The 26,428-nt window shown below is 39.1% G+C and overlaps 1 protein-coding gene across 12 annotated transcripts in view; it reads left to right on the forward strand.

Annotated features, from left to right (window-relative positions):
- The window catches only part of Ank2 (ankyrin 2), an 842,037-nt gene that overhangs the window by 445,646 nt on the left and 369,963 nt on the right, over positions 1-26,428 (forward strand). The gene's annotated exons all lie outside the window — the stretch shown is intronic.

Here is a 26,428-nt window from a genome sequence, read left to right on the forward strand (position 1 = left end):
AAGTAGGTGTGGTCAGCAGTATCTCTAAACAGGATTTCTCCCTACACAATCATATTTTTTCTCTAGAAAAATATGAGAATATTTTTTCTCTAGAAGTAATCTTCAAAAATGCTGTAGAAACCATCTCAATCTCATTACAGAGAAAATCTCTGCATTATAAGCTATTAGGATGGCTGTATGATGTCATAGCATTTGTAACCATGCAAAAGACCACTGATGCTTTGGGATATTATAAATCATGTGTTGTCCCTTCTCACAAGATTAATAACTAAATACAAATGACTAGAAGATGCAGGAGATACAGAAGAAGGGAAATGATCTGTTTTCTTATAAAAATGCCATTTTAAAGAACTTCCAGTTTTGCTGAGAACATTTCTTACAAATTTTTGGGCAGGTGTCACTGCGGAGGCATTACCTGAGGAGATGTTTGACAAAAAAGTTTAGTAAATGACTTCACACAAAAGTGTTTATGCCCCTTTAATGACAAATATTTATTTAATTACAACACATTTCTATACTTTGCAGGCATTGCTTTATTAACATAGTTTTGACAGTTTTATTATTGTTGGTAATGAGAGAACACTGTTCCACTTGGGTTATTTTAAGGGAGGATAGATATCACTCTGTTTTGTTCTATGACTAGTGATATTTGTATAAGGATGTGTAGTACTGTTTGATTTCCTTGAAGTAGAGGTAAGTGAGACTTTCCAATGTGAGTGGCAGGCTGGAACTGGAGAGAGTCCTACCAGGGCAGTGGAGGGATTTGTGGTAGAATTGGGAATGGCTGTCTTATAACTGTACTTGGGGTAAATGACTTTGGAAAGAAGGCCCACTGACCCGGGCAGCTTTATCCTTTCATTCTGCGGTTCCTTTTCCAGAAGAGAAGTCTCTCAGCTCTGGCTTGTGTCCTTAACCTCTATTTAGGACCTAAACTTTACGTGTATGTCCCTGACTCCCACATTAGAATCTCTGTCTAGGGGTGTGTGAAGTCTAGAATAGTTATACAGAAGACAGTAGTAAAAGGAAATGAAAATAATTAAGATTTTAGATGTCTTTTCTTAAGGACCTACTTATGTAAGAACTGGGAGAAAGTATCAAAGACTAGAATTTTCTGATATTAGGGAATGGGGTAGTCTGCACTGAAATGATCATTGATAGACACGTCTTTTTGTTTGCTTGAGACAGCCAAAGCTTTTCATGTAAAAGTAGAGATCCCAGTTTGTATCTTTGCATATAAATGAGATGTAGTCCTTGAGACATGTCCCAAAGTAATGGGACATTGACCTTTCATTGTACCCATGAATAATCTGTTTGAACTTTAGATAACTACATCTTGCAAACTGTGCATTTTATGTGATTATTTTCTCCTGAAGCAATACATCCTTGCTCATAATGATAGAATTAGATTTGTTTGTCTTGATTGATTTAAGTGTTTCTAACCAACAAATCAAATGGGAGTTCTCTAGTTTTCCCATTAAATATAATTAGATGGAGCATCTCTATAACACCATAATTGTATTTTACATCTAGTTTTTGTGACTAGAGAAAATAATACTCTTATTTCTTATCCCTTGCCTGCTGTTTGGGGTTAAAGGCATTCATAATCTTCATTAAAACTTGTTCTTTCTTTGTTATGGAAAAAATAAATTAAAAACATTGGTAAGCTAAAGATCACTATGTTCTCTTACAAAAAAGAAAAAGAATAGAAATTTTTTAACAAGAAAAGTGTTTATTCTATGCTGAGTTATTCTACATTGTACCCAAGCCCCAAGCCTTTATTGTGAACCTGTGTATAATGGAGAATTCAGAGAAAGGAGGGACTGGGATGAGAGCTCAGTTGGTAGAGCCTTGTCATGCACACATGAAGACTTCAGTTCCATCACCCTCGCTGCCAGTACCGCGATAACCGACAATAACAAACTCCACACAGAACTGTGAGTTTTGATCCCAGCACAGGGAGACACTGACAGGTGGAAATATGAGGCTCACTGGCCGGCCAGTCTAAGTGCATCGGTAAGGTCCAGATTCAGTGAGGATGCTGCCCCAAATGATAAGGTGGAGAAATGACTGAGAAAGACATGCAATATCGATCTCTGGCTTCCATGTGCATGTGCACAGCCATGCATGTGCTGTACACATGTGCACACACACACATACATACATACATACATACATACATACATACATCCATACATACACACACTCTGTTTCTCTCTCTCTCTCTCTCTCTCTCTCTCTCTCTCTCTCTCACACACACACACACACACACACACACACACACACACCTACAAGCACAAAATGGAAAAAGAAGAAACCAGGATCTGACAAGGGAAATGAAGTTTTAATGAGTTTATTGACCACATGTTTCAAAGCAAAGGTCATCCCCCTAGCCCACAATTCATTTACTTAACTCTTGTTTGTTACTAGTCTAAGAGGAAGCAGCGATGAGTTACTGTGTTGGTCTTATGGCTAGACAAGGAACAACAGTAAGACTTGTGTTACTTACCAACAAAATTCTTCACTGATTTTGCAAAATCAAAGTATGCATGTCCCTTTGGGGTATATTAGGAGGACTTTCCCCAAAGACTTATATGAATCACAGCAGTCTCCAAGGCCTGAGTCCACATACTTAGAGCAAAGCATAACAGGAAAGTCCGACCTTAGCCTGATCAGAGGACGGAAGCTGGAAATACAGATCTCATGGAAGAGTTCATGCCCTCCCCAGCATGCATCTGGCCCTCTTCATTTTGCTGTTTTCATCTGTGGTTGCTCAATGGTGCAACAAATATATTATTAAATGCTAACAGTTTCAGAAGTACTTTTGAGCTCCTCAAACAATCTTACAGGAAGAGTCCATCTCAGGGAAGCTTTACTCAGCATAACAGGGCATGGTGATCTCCAGTACCCAAGAGCTACTCTCAAGTGGGACTGAAAAGGAGGGCACGCTTATTGCAGATAGAGGACAAGCGTGTACTTCACGGGTGAGTGGGAGAGAATGGAATTCTGCAGATGGATGAAAAGGGTCTTTAAATGAATAACCCGACTTAACTTTTTGGCAAGGATCCAGTGAACTGGGAATTCACCATTGAAGTAGGTTGAACTTCCCAGATATAAATGCATGCATTTCTCTCCAGTACTAGTAGCCAAGTACTGAGGCTTCAAAAGGAACCAATTATCTTCTGTCTTCCTCAGCTTGGAAAGAGAACAATATATGGAGGACAATGTACTCCTGAGAAATCTTAGAGGCAATGTTTGAAAACTGTTTAAAGACAAACCTACCATGTGCCTTCTTTTAAAGAGTTGTAAACATCTTTTGTGCTCCCCAAATAATTGATCGTAATTGACAGATGTCCAAGCCCAATTCTTTGTAATGTGAGGAGTTTGGTTTATTATTTACTGTTGTCATTTTAAAGTTTACGTACCCAGAGGGTAACCAACTTATGCAATACTTTTGACTAATTTTGTGCACAAAACAAAGCTTCATGATGAAGAATTTTCCACTTGTGCCATCAAACCACACCTCTAAACCTTGGGTTTGGAGCACCATCTTCAAATCTTAGATTTGGGGAGGAAAGGTGATCAACCTTGTTTTAATCTCAGTCCTTTGAGGCCCAGGCTGGCCAACTGGGCTTTGACTTTCTTTTTACTCACATTTTTATTTTTATTTTCCGCCTAGTCAAATAAAATCCACACAAGAAAGAAACCAAACTGGACAAGTTGTAGATCATTAGTGGAGTAGAAAAGCTGAAGGGATAAACAAAATTGGATTCGCAGGAGACATATGGAGAAAAACAGTAATGGGGAAGTTCTAGCAAATAAAATATCTGTTTTAATAATATCATACAAAATCGTTTTAAATTTCACACATTTTAAAATTTCACATAGATTTTTGGGTGTGGAAATTAAGGGAATATGCACCAGATATGTGGGAAGGCAAGGAGGAGGGTTCAGTTTCTTACTTTAAATGGGGCACTCATTCGATCATTCACGGATTAATATTGGGCTAAATTACTCAGTCTCTAAGATCTATTAGATTTTGTGCGTTTCTAGATCTGCTACCTTTTCTCAATGGGTACCTGGATAATTGTCTACAAGTGTGTTGTTGGCTAAACTTTATATATATTTGAGGTCAGGTAGGAGTGAGTGATTGATGAAATCACAGTTTGAAATCCAGACAAAAATGTTTAGCATCTTCTAAATAAGTCAGATGTGAATAACATTCTTCTCACAGTAAGTCTTTTCAGTTAAAGAATTTTGCAGAATGCCTGGTTTTTACAGGATGTACATCAGTATCCACCAGGAAGAGATGCTGGGTTTATCACAAATCCTTATCAAGTGACTCTTGAATATAAAGTCAACGTTTGTCTTATGTTTTATGAGAACAGGGTCTCACCATATAGCCCAGGCTGGCTATGAGTTCATGATCCTCTTCCCTTAGCTTCTTCAGTGCTGGGATTCAATGTGTACCACCATGCTGGCTCAGTATCATCTATGCGCCATCGGGATGGCTACATTACAAGTGTGTACCACGACGCTGGTTCTGTTGCAGGTGTGTGCCAGCACACTGACACCATTACAGGAGTGCACCACCCTGCTCGCTCAGTATAACTTTTTATTGTGATAAAACAAGCAACAGGATCAATATGTTTAAAGCAAAGCATCACACTGTCATTTTCCAATGAAGCTGCCAGTGGCACCAGAGAGAAGCCAACCTTACTTACCTTGCTCCAGGTAGCTCAGCTCATTCAGGTTATAGAACAGGAAAAATGGCATGAAAGCCAAACAGTTGGAGAACTATTTAAAATAGAAAAAAAAAAAAAAACAAAAAAACCTTAGGCTTCCGAAGCAAGTGAGCTGAACATTTTTTTTTTTTTTTTGTTATTTTTCAAAAAAAAACCCCTGTATTCTTGATTAGGAAGCATAGGTGTGACAAGTTAGGGGTTAAAACAGAAAATGCTTTTAGTTCAAAAATATTTTTCTCCTTTTTGAGGAATATTCTGAAGTGATACAGTTTTTAAAACAATCAAAGGAGAAACCTGCTATGGGGCCCTTTCAAACATAGCTTCTTTGTGAATAGATGAGCCAAACCTTGACTGTTCTGAATACAGCTTTGCTTTGTGATTCATTCATTTCTGCTGAAGCAGTTTCAAGCAAAAGTTTACTGGTCTGTAGGGATGCATGTAGGCATATGTTACATTAGCATGGCTGTAATCATATCTGACTTTACTTGTGTCAGTTACACAAAGAACTGGAGACAGCAAGTATTTTAGTATTTCATTATTGAGGCTTTAAAGTTTCATTTGTGGGGCATGACTTGGCCTAGTGTAACAACGAAGACTACATATACTTGGTATAACTTCTGCTTGTTAGCACGGCATTTTATGCCGAGAACATAACAAATAAACATGTTTTTTTCTTTCCTGTATACTTTTTAGTGTTAATTGAAATTCTATAGTGAAGGAAGGGGATGAATAGTTATTACTAACCTACCTAGTAAATGTATTTATTTGTAGAGATTAAAATGCACTTTTTTTTATTGTGGCTCTGAACACTGGAATTCTTCAATTAGGAACCTAATCACATGAACCAGTAGCCTTTGTTCTCATGTGGTTTTGGAAGAGAAAATGGGCTGAGGGGACAGAAATGATGAAAGCCTGCCCTTTTTCAGTTACTGAAAGCTAGCATGCTAAGTGCTTTATAACATCTGAATTTTCAGCCAGGTCTGTGAAACTCAGTGAGGGGGAAATGGTGGGATGTGGTGCTGCCAATCAAAATCACCTGTGATGCGGAGATGCGTATCACAGTCCTGCCCCGCACTAGTGCTCTGAAACAGAAGAGAGTGACCTACAGAGCTCTGGTGAATAACTGATACCCAAAGAGGGTTCTGCCTAGACCACAGGGATCTAGGCATAGACATAGAAGACTTCATAATGAGTCTCATTTACTTCATTAAAAATTATTCATAAAGTAGCCAGAAATTATAGGTGCACACCTATAAACCTAGAATCAGGAAGCTGAGGTGGAAAGATTTTAAGTTCAAGGCCAGACTGTACTACATAGAGAGACTGTGACTTAAAAATTAATTAAGTTAAAAAAATTATGTAAGGCACTATCATTAGGAATCTAATATTTTAAAATACAGTTCTTTTTCAGATACTTACACATTGTAGGGTGAATATCAAATTTTGCATTGGCCCTTACTTGTTAGCTGCTACCCTGAATTTTCTTTTTCTTTTTCAAACAAGGTTTCACACTGTAATCCACTCATGGCAGTGCTCATGGCTCAGTCTTCTGTGAGCTGGAATTATAGACGTGAAACACCACTCTTTGCTTTGTGCTTCACTTCTAATGTTGAGGGGACTCAGGTCAGTTTTTTCTTACCAATGTTTATAATGGCATAATACTTTGGTCACAACTACTGAGGTGCAGTCAGTGACAGCAGAGATCTCATGACATTTGACTGGGAAATTTTAACATCTGTACATCCTTCCTCTGGCAAAACAAGATGGGCTGGGTCCTTATTGAAAAGCATTTAGTTGAAATACTAATGTTTCCAAATTTCGTTACACCCATGCAACAGATAGGGAATGGAGTGATGAAGAACAAAACATATTTTATTTTGGTAAAGAGTTAGCCTTTTAAAACCAAGCTAATACAATTTTAAATGATCTTTAATAAAATCAAACATCCTTATTTTCATCCGTAGAAGTATAATTTGAATATTTCCATATTACCTATGAGCAATGTGTAGATTAGCACAAAGAATATATTCCTTTGCTTGTTTCCCTCATGCAATAGGGAAATCTTACGCAGTTGCATTGCTGTGGTTATTCTGTAGATCTTTTTTAGCTCTTATTGCACACACATGCTTGAAGATCAAGGATACGCTCTTCTGCCCCATCTTTCAAGTTCTGTTTAATATTATATTGAATTTCAAGTATTAAATAATTAAAATTTATATTTAAAATTATGGATTTCTGGGTAGTAACTGTTCTGAGAATCAGCTATTTATACAATGCTATCAGCAGAATGTGTTATTGGTTCTTAATCCAAGTGAATTCTATATATAATCTCCTTTTGGAGCTTTCATCTGCAATAGATTTCTTTGTTATTTTAGTTTTATAGTCCGTTATTATGAAGAAGTCATTTTGATGTTTATGAGATGTCATTATTCTAAGTCATCTTTTTTTCCCAGTTGTTTTGAATCTAGACTGGCCTTGAACTCACTATGTAGCAGAGGCTGGTCCTAACATCCAGTCTTCCTTACTAAAGTGCTGGGATCATAAGCATGCCTCACTTCAACCATTTTAGTGCTTATACATTTTGAAAAGATTATAAAAGGTAATTCTTATTTCCTCTATTTGAGGCTATGCTTAAATGTTTGTTGCCATGGCAGCTAAGAAAAATGTATTTGCTTTTCATTGCTAAAAGTCAAATAGCATGATCCTCTACACATAGCATTTAGAATTTACAGCAATTCAGCACAGTGTATTGTCCTTGGGTTTACTAGCCTGGGAAGCCTGCTGTTTCAGATACCCAGGTGCTGGGATTGCAGGTGTATGTTGTCATACTTGAGTGACAGTATCTTGAATTCATTGCCAGAGAGCATATGGCTAAACATCACAGGGTGTTTTTTTCCAAGGCGGAGCTTCTGTTTTGCTAGCCTACTCACTGTAGCAAACATGTGGCTAATTTGTTTGTATTTCAACATTTTATGGTAGTATATTCAAAGTCAACCCCAACAATGTGTAGCATTTTAAAAAGAATTACTTTATTATTTTAAAGTAAGTGTGTGTGTGTGTGTGTGTGTGTGTGTGTGACTGCAGGTATCCACAGAGGCCAGTAGAAGGCATTGCACATCTAGGGTTGGAGTTTTGGCTCCATCTGATATGTCAAGAACCCAACTTGGTCCCCTGGATGAGCAGTGCATGTTTTAAACTGTTGAGCTACCTTTCCAGCCCAACACATAGAACTGAACTAGCTGTCAGTGAAATGCAACACATTTGTATTCTGATTTTTTTCTCCAGTTGCTCCAAGGATAATATTAAAGCTATTTGGAAAATGTCTTCCATGTTGTTGCTTTTTTTTACTTTTTCTGAGAAAATGCTACAAAAAAAGGACTGTATTAAGGTACCCAGTCTGCTAACTGACTTTTTGTTTGTTTACGTTTGAGACAAGGTTTCCACTGTCTAGGCTAGCCTCTTTTTGTCACAATCTATAGAGTATCGAGATGACAGATGTGGGCCACCATGCCTAGTTTATAATGTTCAGTTCTATAATATGGAGTAATATTCAGAATGAAACCTGGTTATAAAGCCAGCTGGTATGGCTGGGGATGTGGCTTGGTTGGTGGAGTTGCCTGCTTAGCATCTGCAGAGCTCTGGATCCAATTCCCAGAATCACAGAAGCCAGGCATGATGGTTCATTCTTTTAATCCCTCGCTATTCACAAGGAAGGCAGCAGGATCTGAAGTTCAGTGTCATCCTCCTTAGCCTCATAGCAAGTTTGAGGCCAGCCTGGGATACTTGATACCCTGTCTCAAATAAATAAGTAACTGTTTCAATAGTCCTCAAATGGGCACTCATCTACTAATGAAATTTCAGCACATAGTAAGCTCAACTAAGGGCTGCAGAGATGTGTCAGCCGTTAAAAGCACTGGTTGCTCTTCCAGAGGTCCTGAGTTTAATTCCCAACAACCACGAAACTATCAGTAATGAGATCCGGGACCCTCTTCTGGCCTGCAGACATACATGCAGGCAGAACACTGTATACATAATAAATAAAATAAATCAATCTTATTTTAAAGAAAAGGAAGTTCAATTAATAATTTGGAAGACTGGGCAGTGGTCAGTGGTAAATTGATTGCCTGTGGTGTACAAAGCCCTGGGTTCAATTCATGGCACCTGAAAAGAGGAGAGTAATTAATTGGGGTAAAAATAACATAGGATAGACACTGATTTTTACAAATAAAAATTAGATCTTTAACGGCAATTCATAACTACTTTAAAGTTGGACTGTTAGAAATTGAACGGTAAATTGCATCAAACGAATGAAATATGAACTTTAAGTAATGTCCTGAGTAAAGCTATTGGAGGAATATTGGTCTTTCTCATTATGCTGTTATTGGACTCCAGAATAAGGAGGAAAGAGGAAGCTGGAAAGGATATAATAAAATGCCCAAATTCTGAGAATTTGGTTCAAGTCAGAAGGAAAGAACCTCTGGCAGATTCTTCCCATTGTGAGATGTTTTAGTCCCATCTCTGCTTTAAGGGCTCAAACAATAGTACTCTCAAGGGTTGGTGTAAAAAAATGAAAGGGTGATACATAAATTGATTTTTAAATTAATTTAAAAAGTGCTTAACAGCCTTTTAGAGCTTTGAAAAACACTGAAAATTTTGAGTTGTGAATTAGTGGCTAACATTTGGGTTAGACAACTAGTACATATTCAGGCTACTGCTTGGTGAAAAAACAGGTTTTTCAAAACCAACTGATGTTTTGGTAAGATGGCTCAGTAGGCAAAAGTGCCACCAGGAAAGGCTGGAAGCCGGAGTTGAGGCCTGGGAACTCATGGTGGCTGGAGAGAACTGACTCCAGGAAGCTGCCCTCTGACCTTCTCGTGTACACCTTGGTTGCCCCTTGCACAGCATGCACAATAAATAAATTACTAAAGTAAGGAAATAAAAGGTTGACTTACTATTATAGTGACTTGAATTGCAAAACAGCCAAAATAATAAGGAAGATATTAGACAAATTATGGAAGATCTATGAAATGAAACACACACATGAAAGTAGCTTGAAGAGAAATTTAGTGGCATGAAAATCCTCACTACTTAACCAATTTAAACATTCCAAGTAGCTTAGTTGGTAGAGTACTTGCCTAGCATGTATAAAGACCTGGGTCGATCCTCAGTACCACATGAAACTGTAGTCCTGTAATCCCAGTGCTCAGGAAACAAAGGCCAGACTGCAGGTCTTCCTTGGCTAGATTGGGAGTTCAAGGCTACCCTTGGCTGCAAGAGACTCTGTTTAAAAATCAATCAATCAATCAAACAAGCAAGTAAGCAAGAATGGGGAAATAACAACAAAAGCATGTCTACCATGTTCTCACCCAGGTCACCCGAATTTGTACAAAAACTACATTTTTAAAAAAGTCACAGCTTTAGGAATCTATAGCTTTGCTTTATTATTAAGACAGGAGGTACATATGCCTGCTGCAGATCCCATTATCAACGAGTTGCATTCTAGAAGAAAAACTTCACTTGATTAAAGGAAAATAATTAACTTTAACTTGGCAGGTCCCTGGCAATAAGAAATCGGGTGGGTGTCCTAGTTAGCTTTAACTGTCAACATGATGCAGCTGAGTGTCATCTGAGGAGGGACTCTAATTGAGATCTTATCTAGGTCAGATGGGGCCTGTGGGCTTGTCTGTGGGGGATTGTCTTGATTGATCATTGATGTGGCCAGCACCATGCCCTGGGCAGATAGTCCTCATTGCACAGAATATCTGGCCTTTGAGACAGCAAATTGCATTTCTCCATGGTATCTACTTCAGCCTCTTGCCTTGACTTCCATCAGTGATACACTGGTAGACTGTAGCTTGCATGTAACTTATGCTTGTAACAGTAGCAGAATGTTCTAGTAGCTAGAACATCGGGGATACTGTTGTGGAGGATAGAAGTAAGTACTTCAATCAAATTTATCTTTAGAAAAATCAAGAGGTACCAGGAGTGCTGTAAGCATCGGGGACTATTTGGGCAAAGTAATCTTGAAGAACTTGGAGTATTTGGAAGAGTTAGCTGGGGCAGAATATAAAGAGTAGTTTAAAATTATAGAGCATGAAATGAGTCTCCTTCCTGGGTTACATGAAGCCATCCCAAGTTGGGCACTTTTGATAGGACCTCCTTGCCCAGTCTGCTTCTTTCAGAAGCCAATGTGATATGCTGCTAAGTTACTCTGTTAGCACACCATGAAAAATCAGAACAAAGTTGTAAATTATATATCATGTCTATTGTAGATTTGTTGACAGAAGTCAAGTATATTTCAGATATTGATTGCATCACAGTCACGCTGCTATGTACTGATTTGATCATAGCTAAACTGCCATCTATTGATTGCGCCATAGTCACACTGCCAACTTTTGCTGAGCTGTAGTTATGAACCCCACTGCATTCTCTCTAGAAACATCCCTTGCCACAGTGGCAGAATCTGTCCCAGGGATATGTAACTTGTGATTATCTTTTTGGCTTGCTGTGTGACTTTGTTCTTGAGATCATTCAAACACATTCTCACATGTTTTTTCAGGTCAATAAACTTTCTCTCAACAAATAACCAGAGCAAGACAGAGTGTCTCTGGATACTCTTTACATTTAATTAAGAAGGTCCCTGCTGAGCCATTACCCTATAAAGTTTATTGGCATTTTCTGATTTTGCTAATAGCCCATTATGCTCATTTTGTTTGAAAAATGTAAAAAGAAGAAACTGACATGCATCTTTTTGGAAGACACCATGGGAAAAATACACTACCTTGTTTTCAATGAATGGAATCATCTGTGGTCCCTTATTTTTTATGCTTTAAAATGTTGACTGTGGGTTGGTAAAATGGTTCAGCCCAATCTGCAAGCGTAACAACCTGAGTTTCATCCCAGAACCACACTGGAACAGTAGAGTTGATTCCTTTCCTGCCAGTATTATTTAACTTCATACAAGCATACCTACAGTTATATACCCAAAACAATCCATACAGACATAACAATAATAATTAAATATTAAAAGCTCTCCCCAAATAATGATTACAATCACATTTTATAAATAGTGCAAATTGAGGGAAAAGACAGCTACTCTGTACTTAACCTTAAAATAGTTGTTTCTTTTTTTTTTTTTAATGTATTTTGGTAGTGAGGATTGGACATATGCTTCATAAGTTTTCTTCTCTTTAAACTAGGATTTGAAGTAATCATGAATTTTGTGTTTTATTCCTGTTCTAGTTTCTTGCGTTTTGCTTTTTGTTTTGTGAGACAAGGCCTCACATAACCTAGGCTGGCTTTGAACCTACTGTGCTGCTGAAGCCTTCTTTGAACTCTTGATAGTTCTCAAGTGCTTTGCTTATAAGTGCCACCACACTCAGCTGAAGTAATAACTGTCCAAACAAGCCCCTTTCATTTTCCTAAGTTGATGAAATTGGGAAATGATGTAAATAGAAGAACAATATTTTTTATATATTATTTCATTAGCACTTATGACTAAAGGAAAAAAAAGACTTTGCTAGACATTTCCATTTTCATCTATAAAATGCACATTTTTCTTAAAAAGATGGAATTATTTGGCCATAGCAATTGTTAGGGGTTTTATTGAGTATTCCCTGCGTTTGATATGTATAAGTCTAAATTGTTTGTGTCTCAGAAGGCAAGAGGACCTGGATATAGCTCTTTAGGAAGGCATTAAATGACTTCTTCAGGATGGGTCCTGATCCTGTGTCACTGGTGTCTTTGTAAGAAGTAGACTGGTGACTCAGACACTGAAGGACAGAGGCCTAAGCACAAGCATAGAGAAGACCACATGGCGACACCTGAAGAAGGTATGTAAGGCAAAGAGAGAGGCCTTGGAAGAAGCCGAGCTCATCAGGATATGGTCCTCATCTTTGAGCCTTCAGAATGGTGAGAAAATAAATGTCTGCTGCTTAAGAAGAAATCTAGCTTTAGTTTTTCTTTCTTTTTAAAAAAATTGGATGATAGGACGACCGCATAGGCTGAACTCTATAAATAGGTTAACTTACACTTCCTGGTCAAAATTTACTTGGCTCCCTCCTTCAGAGTTCTCTGGTTCCAGGAAATCTCTAATTTGTGCTATAAGTGATCATGGCCAGTTTAAGAATGACTCACATCGTAGTTACTACTTAGACCCAAATGTATTCTAACACAGGCTTGCAAAAAACAGAAGAAATTGCCTTCAGGATTATGAAAAGGGAAAGAAATGGAAAGAGCCACGTGGCAGACACTGTGGAGCTAGTTGGCTTGCTGTGACCAATGTTCACCCTATTTTGGGGATTCATTTTACTATTGTGTTCATGAGTGCTCAGCACATTAATCTTCCCTTTGCTTCTGTCAGGGCCAATATGGCACTAGCCAGCTGCTCATGCTGTTTTCTAAGAAATCATCTAGCTCTTGACCTCAAGTGACTGGTCTTCAGGTGAATGTGAGACAAACGAGGCCTGGATTATGGTGAGAAACCATTCTTGCTTTCTGACTTAGACTATTCCTCAGTTGGTCTACACCTAGAGGTCTATCCTGAGAGCATAGACCATAGACCTAACAATACCCTGCTATTAGGTGTGGCTGCTGTGGTGGCCTCTTCCCTTTGCTCTCAGAAAGTGTTAAGCTATTCAAGTGTTAGTGAAGACCTTTCTCTACTAAGTTCATAGTAAGTAGACGTTGCCCAGTGAGGAGACAGAGGTGGCCTCTTGGACCTGTAGACTGGCAGTGTCTTTGAATGACAATCTTTGTTTTTGATAGATGAATGAACATTATTGCTTCTAGTCTTGTGTAAAAGAGTTGGTGAGTAGGATGCACTAAAAGAGCAGAGGAATGAGAGGGAAATAAGATTCGATGAGAAATGAGAGAGCCCTCTTTTACAGTCACTTTCCTGCTTGCTGAAAAAGGTCTGTCTGGGAGTAATTGCAAATAGGGGAGTGAGAGTATCGCTTAGGAAAGCCTCAGGGTGGGATAACTCGTGTGTGTGTGTGTGTGTGTGTGTGTGTGTGTGTGTGTGTGTGTGTGTATCTGTGTGCATGAACATGTGGACGTGTGTGTGCAAGAATATGTATAAGGACAGCAGACAAGAATTGCAAATGGGATCCCGAGACATCTACAGATGTACAATACCTCTAGGGAGAACCCAAAATGCCAAAGAGCTCACATGGAAGAGAACATAGCATTCTCAAGGTTTCCAAGGTGTAGATTACCAGAAACCCTGTGCTGTGCAGCAGAGCCTGGTCCTTTACAAGTGATTTAAAAACTAAGTAAATCTGAAGAATAATTCCTGTGGAAACAAGGAAGTTACTTTATTCTATTGAGGAAACAGTGCCACCTATCGGATTTCCTTCAGATATCAGCGATCATAAAAATCAGGTGGCGTAAAGAAAGCTCCTGGGTGGGATGATCCCTGAAGGTGAGACTGTTTGCTGCCGATTCCCTAGGAACTCATTAATGCATGAAATACTAAAATTAATTTCTAGTTCATATTTTCCTTCTTCCTGGAGAATATTCTGTAAGAATAGAACATTAGAAAATAGAATATTAGAAATAATAGGAACACATGAGAAAATGTTTTCAAAACCTGTGAGTTTTAGAGGTTTGATTTTGTTTTATTTTGTTTTTTTGAGACAGGGTTTCTCTGTGTAGTACTAGCTGTCCAGGAACTCTTTGTAGACCAGGCTGGCATCAAACTCAGAGATCCACTGGCCTCTGCCTCCTGAGTGCTGGGATTAAAGGTGTGCCCCAGCATGCCAGGCTCATTTTAGAGTTTTGTAGTTTTTGTACCCAGCTCCTATTGTAAAGTGAGTGAGCTAATACTTCTTGGAAATTAAAATATTAAGAAAATCCACCTCGATGGTTTGTGGAATCATTTTTATGGCCACTTTATTAAATTTACTTCTTGAAAGTGAGAAAATTGGACCTCTGTGCTGATGCACATATACAATCCCACCTTTGGGTACATCCCAGCCTTGGGTTGTATGTAGCACAGGCTGGCCCTTATCATCACTCTGCTCCAGCGTTGTGGAGGTCAGATGACAAACTTGTTGAAGTTGCTATTCTTCTTCCACCATGCACTGTCTAGTGACCGGACTCAGGTTGTCAAGTTTGGCTGCAAGCACCCTTCCCTGCAGAGTCATCCTGCAGGCCCACTGCAGGTGTCAACTGCCCAATTAAACAATCAATTTATGTTTGCAGAGTAAGTCATTGCCACAGGTTCCCATTTTGTGGTCTGACGGTTTTATGAGGCTGTAACCTTCCTGGTCCCTTAGTAACTGCCACCATCATAGATTACTGGCATCTGACGTGTGCACCAAATGGTTATTTGGGAATGGAACACTCTTAGGCATTTGAGACATTTTGTGTGTCCTTTTACATTTAAAAAATATTTATTTGCCCATTACTCAGATAAGTTTTTTTATCAATTCATTTTTCTTTTAAGAAAGTGATAGAGAGAAGCCATATACTTAGTAATTCATAGGTCCTTTAATAAGACTCTTATGAACCAGAAAATATGGTGGGGATTGGAGAAACAGACAATTGCCTAGAACATTAGCAGCGCAGAGTCTACCGAGGAATTAGTGACATTTTAAAATTGATTCTATTAGAATATATATGAGGAAGATCTAATTACTTACCAAATATTATCACTGCAGATCATCTTCAATATTGTTTATAGTGCAGAGTGATGTGATTAGGTTTCAGGGACATTCCAGGTACCCGACGCTCTGTGTGGTATAGATTTCCCTGTGGGAATGACCGGTGGGACCCCATTTGACAGAAGGACCACTACACCATAACTAAGACACCAACCAGCTCATGATTTACCTTTTAGTGAAAAGAACTCCAAACAAAGTCTCCTATTTGCAATCTTTGAACATGTTCTCCTCATGGGAGGAACAGTAAATGTGGTCAGAGATCTTCAAGTATATTGCTTTGTCCCTGAGACACAGCTTCCGTCCTGAGGTTTTAGCCAAGCAGGGACTGGATCACTCAGAGCCTGAGTAACTCCTGTGTGGAGTAATTACTGATGCATTTCCAGAGTCTAAGATCCATGGGAGGGAGGAATAGACTTTCACATTCCTCCACTGGCAACAGGATTTTGACATTATTTTAAACGTTGGGAAAGCATGCTGAGATTGGTGGAAGAGTTTGGCTACTTCTGCATAAAAGTTGTCAAGCGCATTTTTAAGATACTTAAGTTTTTCATTTATACTATTCTAGAGTCATGACAGTGAACAGAACCTGAGGAACAGCACCAATAAACATACAATGGAGAAATCTCTGACTGCTGAGAGTGGGAGAGTTAGTCCTCTTCAGGGATGGGCCCCTTAAATGGTTATTCAATACCAAGTGGTCAGTTCTGAAATCATATACACACAAGCAGCACTAAACAAACCCATCATGTTGCATTTATGTATGTATGCTTACACGCACACACACACACACACACACACACACACACACACACCAGTAACAAAGAAAAGGCTATAAATTTGAGAGGGAGTGAAAGAAGAATGGGAGAGGTGGGGGAAAGGGGAAATGATGTAATTACTTCAATTAAAAAGTAAATTAATTAATTAAAAATCATATGGCAGAGGAAAAGTTTGTAAATAGAGAATTGTTTGTATTTTAACTATATGAAACCAACTGGTTGAAAAGTAGATAATATAATTACACAGGAAAAAAGGGGAAAGCTAGACATGTATTCTCTCTCTCTCTCTGAGACAAGTTTTCTCTGTGTATACCTGGCTATCCTGGAACTAGCTCTGTAGACCATACTGGCTTTGAACCCAGAGTTCTGCCTGCCTCTGCCTCCCAAATGCTAGGATTAAAGCCATGCACCACCACCACCGGCTCTCCCCCCTATGTATCAGCTCCTGAATTTTAAAAATTGAGAGGAATGACAGAACTTACTTCTTAGGCTTACTTAAAAAAAGTAAATAAAGCCAGATGTGATGACGTATGCCCTTAATCACAGCCTTTCGGAGGCAGAGGCAATCAGATCTCTGTGAGTTCAAGGCCAGCCTGGTCTACATAGTGAGTTCCAGAACAGCCAAAGCTATACAGTGAGACCCTGTCTCAAAAAAAATTGCTCCCCAAATAAATAAAACATCCATTCATGGTGGTTTATACTCATAACCCCAGCTCTTGAGAAACAGAAGCAGGGGGGTTTCTATAAATTTGAGGCTATTCTGGTCTACATAGCAAGGCCCTGTCTCTAAAATCAACAAAAAATAATATTAATAAAACATGTGGAAGAGTTGTCATAAATAATAACTATTTTTGTTGTTTTTATGACTAGCACAGTATTTTAAAGATAATTTATTTCTTTACTCTTCTTTATTTGGTTTCATTTTTGAGACCAAGTTTCCTGTAGCCCAGGTTGAGCTTGTCTCCACCTCCCACACTCGGGTTACAGGCACACCACCACATCTGGGGTTAACTAGTCCTGGATGCCATTTCTGTGGAATTCTGGTTCCTCATGTTCAAAACAATGGTTGTAGGCATCCCAGGGCACTGATGGCTCTAAAAACTTCTGAATGTTTTCTGTATCTTGGGGTTTGAGTGTGTTGTATGTAGATAAGGTGACAATGTCAGGATTAATGAAATTCCACAAAAACATACTGTGAAATGGAGCCGGTACTTTCCCCGCCTTTCTGCTCTATCTTATTTAATTGTAAACATTTAGAAGATAGGATACAGGTGATGGGAAGAGGAGATATAATTTAATTTCTCTCCTGGCACTCTTGGGTAATGGGCTTTAATTGGGATCTCAGATTGTTATTTAGATACAAGGCTTATGGATCAAAGCTATTTTGTATGTCAGATATAATTTAGATGGCTTCGGACTATGTATGAGAAACAAGGATGGATTTTAGTGGCCTTGATTAGCAAAGCCTGTGGTCTATTTTTCGGTCCATTGCACTAATACTTATATCTAACAGGAGCCAAGGCACACATGTGTAAGGGCTATCTTTGCAAAAATCAGCTGTCACTGCTGGCCAGATAAGTCTTTCTATCAATTGTTCTGGAAAGGCCTGGCACACATCTCTTTATTTTTCTAATGAATAAGAAATGATATATTGAATTAGCTGCTTTGCTCACATGATCTCATCCACAGATGACTGCTCAATTATTTTATTTGCAGTTAATAGACCAAGGAAATGATTTTTTGGAGTTGACAGGTCTGTCACACAATGCTTTTTAAAAACTTGGGTATTCAACTATCCACTCATCAGGAATTTAAAAAATACATCAGCTGGGTCTGGTGGCACATGTCTTTAATCCCAGTGCTGGGGAGGTTGAGGCAGGAGGATCAGGAGTTGAAGATCATTTTTGTTCATATATCATACTTGAGGCCATTTAAGGCTACATGAGACCTTGTTTCATAAAATGTTACTTTTCCGTGATAAGGTAAGGAAAAGGGCAAATGACTACTGGAGATGGGGCCACTTAGTGACTGTTCTGTAAAAGGTCTCCATATTGAAGAGAGTTAGAACTTACAAGCCTAGCATTGTTTGCTATGTGTATCTCCTCCCTCACTCTAGACACCTCTGAATGGGGAAGTACCTGACCAGGGAGGGTGGTTAGCTTGTACATGACAACCCCAAGATTACAATTTTAATATAGAAAAAGAGAAATAAAAAAGTAGCAAGTTTGTATTGTTCAGAGCTAAGGCAGACTGCATAGAATAGAGGACATACGGTGCAGCACTTGGAGTGAGTGACACAGCTGTCCTTGGCCCAGAGAGGATGACGTCTTACATGTAAGGAAAACTAGTATCTAATGCATACAGCTCCACCTGCCAGGGCTGATTACAGTGCCTTACCAAAAAAGAAATATTTTGTGAATCAGGAGTGTGTGGATTAAAAATTTATAGAAGCTATTCACAACATCTAAACAGCTGTGCACCAGTAAGAACAAGTCAGATGCTGCTGCAATAACAGCCACAAAGCTCACTTATAGTGGGAATTTACCAATACGGAGTCAGGTAGAAATATAAGGGTATTTAATAGGGAAAAGCCTTACTTACAGAGCGACCTAGCCAGCCGGCGTGGTAGTGGTCTGTACCGCAAGAAGCAAAGAGAAACTGAAAGCAGTCACACTACGTCACTCTGACCATGCCCTCACAAGCGTGGTCAGGCACACCTGTAGCCAGCCCCTAAGAAGGCGTGGCTACAGCTTCCCCTACACTCACTGGCCTCAAATTCTTCCATGGGTGCACCTTAGGCTACTGGACTCTGCTCTGTACAGCATATGGGGTACATCCCCGCCCAGCCTCCAGTATCTGGAGCATTGAAACACCTCACTGCAATGGAAAAGAACATGGGAAAAGTGTTGAGTGTGAAAGTCTCACAGGGAATGATCAATGATTCTTTACTCATATTTCATTGGTCAAGGCAAGTGTAGGAGAGGGTAGTCCCAAGTTACACTGAAATGTAGACCAGGTGAATTCCATCTGTCACAACCAGAAAAGAGTAAATTGTATTTCTGACTCCTAGTTAGTGTCAGGGTTTTAAAATCAAGAGATTAAGTGATGGAGACTCAATAGTCATCAACCACACACACACAAAAGGTTGTTATGCATGCTGGTGTGGGCTTTCTTTGAGGAAGTCCATTTAAGGATGCATCTGTGAGCATCTGATTTCCTGAACCAGAAACGTATGTTTTATTTCCTGAAAATATTAATTGTATGTTATCAGCACAAAGGAAAATCTTATTTCCTTTGTAAGTGGGCATATTTACTCAAGGTGAATATATACATAGCAGACACAAGAACCACCTCCCCAAGAATTCAGCCTAACCCTAAGTTTGAGAAATTCAGTCTTTACAATGCCCGATGGCATATTACTATGCTGTTTTACAGAGCAGGAGCTGAGGCTGGTAGGTCTCTATTTTCATAGTGCATTCGTAAGCAGCAACAGAGCATTTCCCAGAACCCCTAAGTGCTGTCATCCCTGGTGCTGGATGCCTGCAGCCTGTGTGATTCAGGGGAGTGACTGGGGGAGAGTTAAGCAACTAGCCAGCTAGAGTTGGGGAGGAGTCTTCCACCTCAGCTTTTTGTGGTAATCTTGCACATAGTCGTAGCTGAGCGAGCAAATACTTTGTTAATGGTTTTCTGAGCTTTGGCTTTAGGAGTTCAGTGATCCTTGTTTTTCCTGGCTTTGTCAGAAGTGGGAGCTGAGAGTAATCCAGAAGACACCAGAGCCCTTCCGGGTAGGTTCCTGGCAGAGCTGCCTCTATGCCTGGATGTAGAGAGTACATCAGATTTTATGAGTCTAAGCTCTGGGGAAGTTCACAGGCCTGTGGTGTTAGTCTGCATTGCCCTAAGACTAAAGGGCCTGAAAGGAGTGCTTTAAATCAGTGGCAGGCATTTCAGACAAACAGAAGGCAGACGGTGACACTTTCAGTCAAAGACAAAGCTAGCACCCTAGGAGTAGTATGGGGTCAACTAATTTTGGGCTCATGACTGTAAAAACTCTAAAATTTCTTTTAAAAAATGACTACTAAAACATGTCAGATACTGTGCCAAGCCCTTCTCCAGATTGTGTTATTGAATCTTTAATGGTGCTTTGGGAGGCAACTATCATTATCTCAATTAGAGGTAGGCAGATTGAACTCCAGAGAGATTACCTGTTTTCCCTAAATGATGGAGCCCGAGACAGTGGTACTCTGTGTCGGACATCTGCTTCCTTTAGAAATACCCTTTATCTGAGTCTGTGCTCAGTTGAGTGGCTCTTCACAAATTAAGAAGTGACAACCTAAAGTCTCCACTCAATGCTCAGTCCCCCACCACCCCCTTTGATTTGGTGCAGAAAGTGCCCAGGAGCATTCTTATGAATGGCTGCAGGTTTGTCAAGCACACATTGTTGTCACGTAATATCATTTTGCTCTGTGAGGATAGAGACCATAACTAAACATTGGCTTTATACCCACTATTCCTGATGTGGCAGCTTTCAATTGAGGACTGGTTTTATGAAGTGCACCTATTTTATGGTTAGCCTTTTTATTTTGCTCATTAAGAGAAGACTTATGCCTTCAATTTTAATGGGAGTCTTTGTTTCATGAGTGTGTTATCACATAAGGGGCTTACAGTTTGCTCTGAATTATGCCACAAAATGTCTACAGCTATTTAACTATATTTTTCATACCCTTAAAATGTGGGAAGAAGAAGAAGACTACAGATGTAGAGCTGTCGACAACTGGAACTTGTGACATTAGAGAATATAATTTAGCTGTTTCCAGAAAGCTACAAGGCGTGTCTTTAAAAAAGGTGCTGTTCTGATGAGCTCCAAAACATTAATTAATAAAATGAAAAGAAATGGGTGTAATGCATGGTGACCAGGTAGACAACTTGGGGGAAGTGGTAAGGCACATGGGACAAAGTTGTCACCTAGACTTGGTTCCCATCCAAGGTGTCTCACAGGTAGTCACATGACTCTCAACACCTTAAACCATTATTTAGAAACTTACTTCCTGATAGTTACTGTCTGGAGTTTGCAGTTCCTAATTTGTAGGGTTCTTCTGAGGATGAAATATATGATACTAGGTACCTGGGGTGAGCATGATTGAGCAGGGATTGCTGTTCTCATCATGGCAAAGCCCCTGAACCAGGACTATGGTCTTCCCACATCAGCAGATGTACTATAGGGCTGGAGGCACGGCTGAATGTTAGAGTGTTTGCCCAGTATGTGATATTCTGGTTCAATCTTCAGGACTACAAAAAGCCAAACCTAATGCAGATGTCATATTTTCCTTATATCTACAAACCAAACTGTGTCAAGGACAAATCTTTATGGTAGTCACTAACCTTGTGTGGAAATTTACAATTCTTAGTTTAACCATTTTCAGAGTCACTCCTCTCTCATTGACCTTCCCAGCCCTGTTTTTCTTTTGTGGTGCAGGTCAGTCTGTAGCTACTCCTCCAAACTAATATATTCCACTAAGCCTCTGGAAGTAAAATTTACAAGTGTTGGGAAGTTCCTGAAATGTACAAGATTTACAGGAATCTTCCAATTATACACTTTGTGGCAAGAGTAGATACCTCAGTAGAGCTGTCTCAGAGCAGCATGTGAAGCTACAGGGATGCAGCTTTCAGTAGTTATTGCCCATGATGAGGTGAATTTTTGGTGATGTAACTGCTTTAAGTCATCCATGCTCCTTTAAATAACCCCAATAAATTCAGTGACTCACTAAATTAGGCTTGGGTCTATAGTTGGTGCCCTGTAAAGAGTGAGTAGAGGTTTGTTCATGTCTTCCCAGGAAAAGTCACAGAACATGGTTTTGAACATGGGGCCTTGTGGCCAAGTGTTCTACTTCCCAGCCCAACCCTTGGCATTTTATTACATGCATTTCCTAATGTATACATGGCATGTATGTGTACACGGAACACTCTCATCTTCACTTCCTTTTTTGCCTCAATCAGAAATAAGATTAGGGAAAGATGAGAATTGGGAGATGGAGATGAAGTACTTGTAGGTTGAAGGTAATGGGGTAACTAATCATGTAGGATCACACAGAGCATGCAATATTTAGGCACTGGTGGTCTAGAAGGATATTTAGGGGTTGGCAGTTGCCTTTGCTTATGTTAAAAATCAGCATCTTAAGCTGGGTGGTGCTTGCCCACACCTTTAATCTCAGCACTTGGGAGCCAGCAGCAGGTGGATTTCTGTGAGTTTGGGGTCAGCCTGGTCTACAGAAAGTTTCAGGACAGCCAGGGCTACATAGAAGAACCCTGTCTAAAACACACACACACACACACACACACACACACACACACACACACACACACACACACACACACACAAAATCAGCATCTTGAAGAAATCATTTAGAGATACCGACATACAATGTACATATACTATGTATGTATTATGCAGATCTTGAAATTTTGAACATGTCTATGTTCTACCTTCCTAATTTTTTAAAATAGTGATAACACATAAAAGTTTAGCTTGAATTAAAGTTTACTCTGTTTTGTTTTTTTGTCTTCAAACAATGAAAACCAGCAGCGATTTTTTTAATTAAAGCTGCACAAGCCTGGTGAAGGAAGAGACAAATTAATAAGCCATAATAGAGTCAAGAAAGAAATCAAATTATATGATAAATGAGTAACTGTCTGGATTCAATGAAGGGGTTGCATACAGGAAACAGCTTTGATTATCTCTCAATATTTAACTTAAATAAATTCTGTCATCTCTCTTCCCTTGCCTTGGATATTTTCTCAAGTAATCTTCTGCCTTTTTGGTCACTTTAATGTGATAAAATGGTTTCCTTTATAAACAGTAGAAGTCTTGGCCAAGTATAGCAAGCCTTTACACTAATATCTAATTTAAAAATTCCGCCTCTCCCCTGCTTCAGAACTGACCTGAGGCTGACTATGGCGTCATCCAGGCTGAAGAGAGCCACGGTTACACTTTCACATGCCTTGCCCACCCTCTTGCTGTTAGCTCTTTGTGGAGACAGGAAGATAGCTAATAGAGAAATGGAGGTCAAGACATCGTGTTTTCCTGCCCATTTGCTAAGGTTGCTGGATTTGAGCAAGGGTGTTTCTGGGTCTTTTTAAAGTCATCGCAGTCCTGATAGTCATTTCTTGCTGCAATGCTTTGCTTACCCACCAGCGTTGTGCCGTGAGCACTCGAGAGGCAATGCCCCAGTAACTGCTTTCATCTTAAAAGAAATTGGATTATTTCCAGCTGGGAAAGCTTATGAACTTCTCCAAAGAAACTGTCTTGGTCCCTCTTTGTCCCACATGGTTTGCTTTGTGAACAGTGCCCCATAGCATTCTCTACCTAAAATTCTATCCAGAAGAAACAATATCCCTAAGAATTCTGCAAACTATTTCTTCTAACTCCTCATGGGATGGGTTTCTGCCATGTTCACTGGCTGAAGCTTCGGCTTAAATCCTGAGCCAAGAGAGTTTTATTCTAGATTCTCTTTTTTAAAGATTTATATTTGTTTTATGCGTATGAGCGTCCTATCTGCATGTACAACTTTATGTTAGAAGAGGAGATCCAATTCCATTTTAGATGACTGTGAGCCACCATGTGGTTGCTGGGAATTAAACTCAGGTCCTCTGGAGAGCAGCCATTGCTGTTTGACTACTGAGCCATCTTTCCAGCCCTTATTCTACATTCTTAATCAAATGCAATAACTAAACTGTTTGGAAAAAGTTCTTTCAAAATGATATTTTGATATTAGGCGAAACATGTGGAACACAAGGAATTTATCTCTACAATGGTACACATATGCAAAAATAAAACCTGAGATAGGCTGACAATTAAAATGTAAAATAAAATAGACTGAAGTGTTAGAAAACCATGATGCTGACAGCTTTCTTCCAAGCAGGCCTTTCTAAATATGATGCCGACGCTAAGGAAGCAACACGGGAAAGAAGGCTCAGGCAGTTTGTAAAAATTAACTAACCACACGACATGCACTGTTAACTGTGTCTAAAGATAAATGATACAATGTATAAAAAGCACTTATAGCATTCAGTATTTAATGAGATAATTAAGAAGAATATGGATATAAAAGAAATGAAAAAAGGATAAAAATAAACAACTTGACAAAAAGGGGAACATCAGTTGTTGTTCCACAGACAGCAGCAATTGTGACTGAGTGTTCAGTCACACAAATAACCTGTCTTTGTCACTTGCTTTTCCTCCCTGCTCAGTCTTTATTCTAATGCTTTATGTCACTCTCTGGGTGACATTGTCCTTCCTCCAATGAATATAATCTTTATTTTGCTTCCCAATGTACATCCAGCGCTTGTCCACAGTAGATGTTCATGCATTTGTGGGATGAATGTATAAATAAATGAGAGAATTCACAGAAAGTAAATTGAAATACTTACAGGACAATTTACCTTCTGTGTTGAAGAAGATTTAAAACTGAAAATACTAGCACGGGGGAAATAGTGTATTCTCATTCTTAAAGAGTATACTAGCAACTTTAGAAATTTATTTTAAAACAGACTGGAGAGAAGGCTCATAGTTAAGTGCACTGGCTGTTCTTGCAGAGGACTAGGGTTCAATTCCTAGCACCCACTCTGTGGTGCACAACTGCCTGTAACTTCAGTTCTATGGGATCTGATGCTTTCTTCTGGCCTCCTGGGCAATTATTGAGTGTACATTGTACTCAGACATATGAAGGTAAAACAACCATACACATAATAAAATAAAATATTAAAAAAGAAATTTATCCCAGGAAATTATAAAAGTGTACAAAGACACATTTAGTCATTTAATAATATATTAATTTTATAGGGAAATTATTATTGAGTAGAACACCTATGAATACATCAGAAATTGACATTTATAAGGCAATCAAATACTACTTAGTCATTAAAAGTGGTTTTATAGACCAGTATTTGTGGACATCAAAGGTCTTTGCATAGTCAGATATGCTGGCCCATGCCTATAATCCAGTATGTGGGAAGTAGAGGCAGGAGGATTAGGAGTTTGAGGTCATCCTCAGCTACATAGTGAGTTTGAAGACAATATGGGCTACAGGAGACCTTGTCTCAAAATTCAGTATGTAATTTAATTCTGTTTTTGCAAGCAGTTTGCAAAACATTGTTAGCTGCTAAAGTATTAACCACAGTTAACTTGAGTCATTTTAGTGGCCACTTAATTCGTGTGCCCATTTTCACAGTCTGAACACTTTATAGAAAAACACAGAAATCGGAACAAGCAGCTACTACAAGATTTTTAAACATTATTGTCTTAGTTAGGTTTTTTTTTATTGCTGTGAAGAGACACCACAGTAACTCATAAAGAAAACATTTCATTGGGGTGCCTTGTTTACAGTTTTCAGGGTTCAGTCCATTACCATCACGGCAGAGAGCATGGTGGCAAGGAGGCAGACACGGTGCTGGAGTAGTAGCCGGGAGTCCTACATCTTGTAGGCAACAGGAAGTGAACTGTGGCACTGAGCGAAGCTTAAGCAAAGACCTCAGAGTCCACCTCCACAGTGACGCACTTCCTCCAACAAGGCCACACCTCCCGGTACTGCTACTTCTTTTGGGGGCCATTTTCTTTCAAATCACCAAAGTCATTTAATTTATTATTTGTGTGTGTGTGTGTGTGTGTGTGTGTGTGTGTGTGATGGGCATGTGCACCTGCTACACACAGTATACATATAGAGTCCAGAGGACAACTTTTGAGTGTCACTTCTCTCCTACTGTACATCCCAAGGGTCAAACTCAGGTGGTCATCAGGCTTGTGCAGCAAACACTTTTACTCCCTGGCCCCCAAACAGTTTCTTTCCCCGCCTCTAGTTTGTTTTCCCGATTGTATTCTTATTTGTTGTTACTGCCACCTAGTGGGTGATAGCTCCATGGTTCCTTTACTGTTTCACTGTTTGAGATCATAGTATTTGCTTTTTTTTTTTTTTTTTTTTTTTTCTGCAGAAAAATCTTACAAAAGTGAAAAAAAAGAACAACAACAAAAAACAAAACAAAGCAAAAAAAAAAAAAAAGCTGAACAAGGCCACTGACATGTTAGCACACGCCTAATAGTCATTCTCCAAAAGTAACATTTCCATAAGTATTTATTTGTAAATTTGTAAAAGCTTCCCTTAACAATGTACTCAGTTATAAATGATACCATAATACTCTGCCTTAAAGTTGCATGTGGTTAATTTATCACAAGATGGCTCCATTGACTTTGGATGGA

Source organism: Cricetulus griseus, assembly GCF_003668045.3.
Source record: "Cricetulus griseus strain 17A/GY chromosome 1 unlocalized genomic scaffold, alternate assembly CriGri-PICRH-1.0 chr1_0, whole genome shotgun sequence".
In the NCBI taxonomy this organism is placed as follows: domain Eukaryota; kingdom Metazoa; phylum Chordata; class Mammalia; order Rodentia; family Cricetidae; genus Cricetulus; species Cricetulus griseus.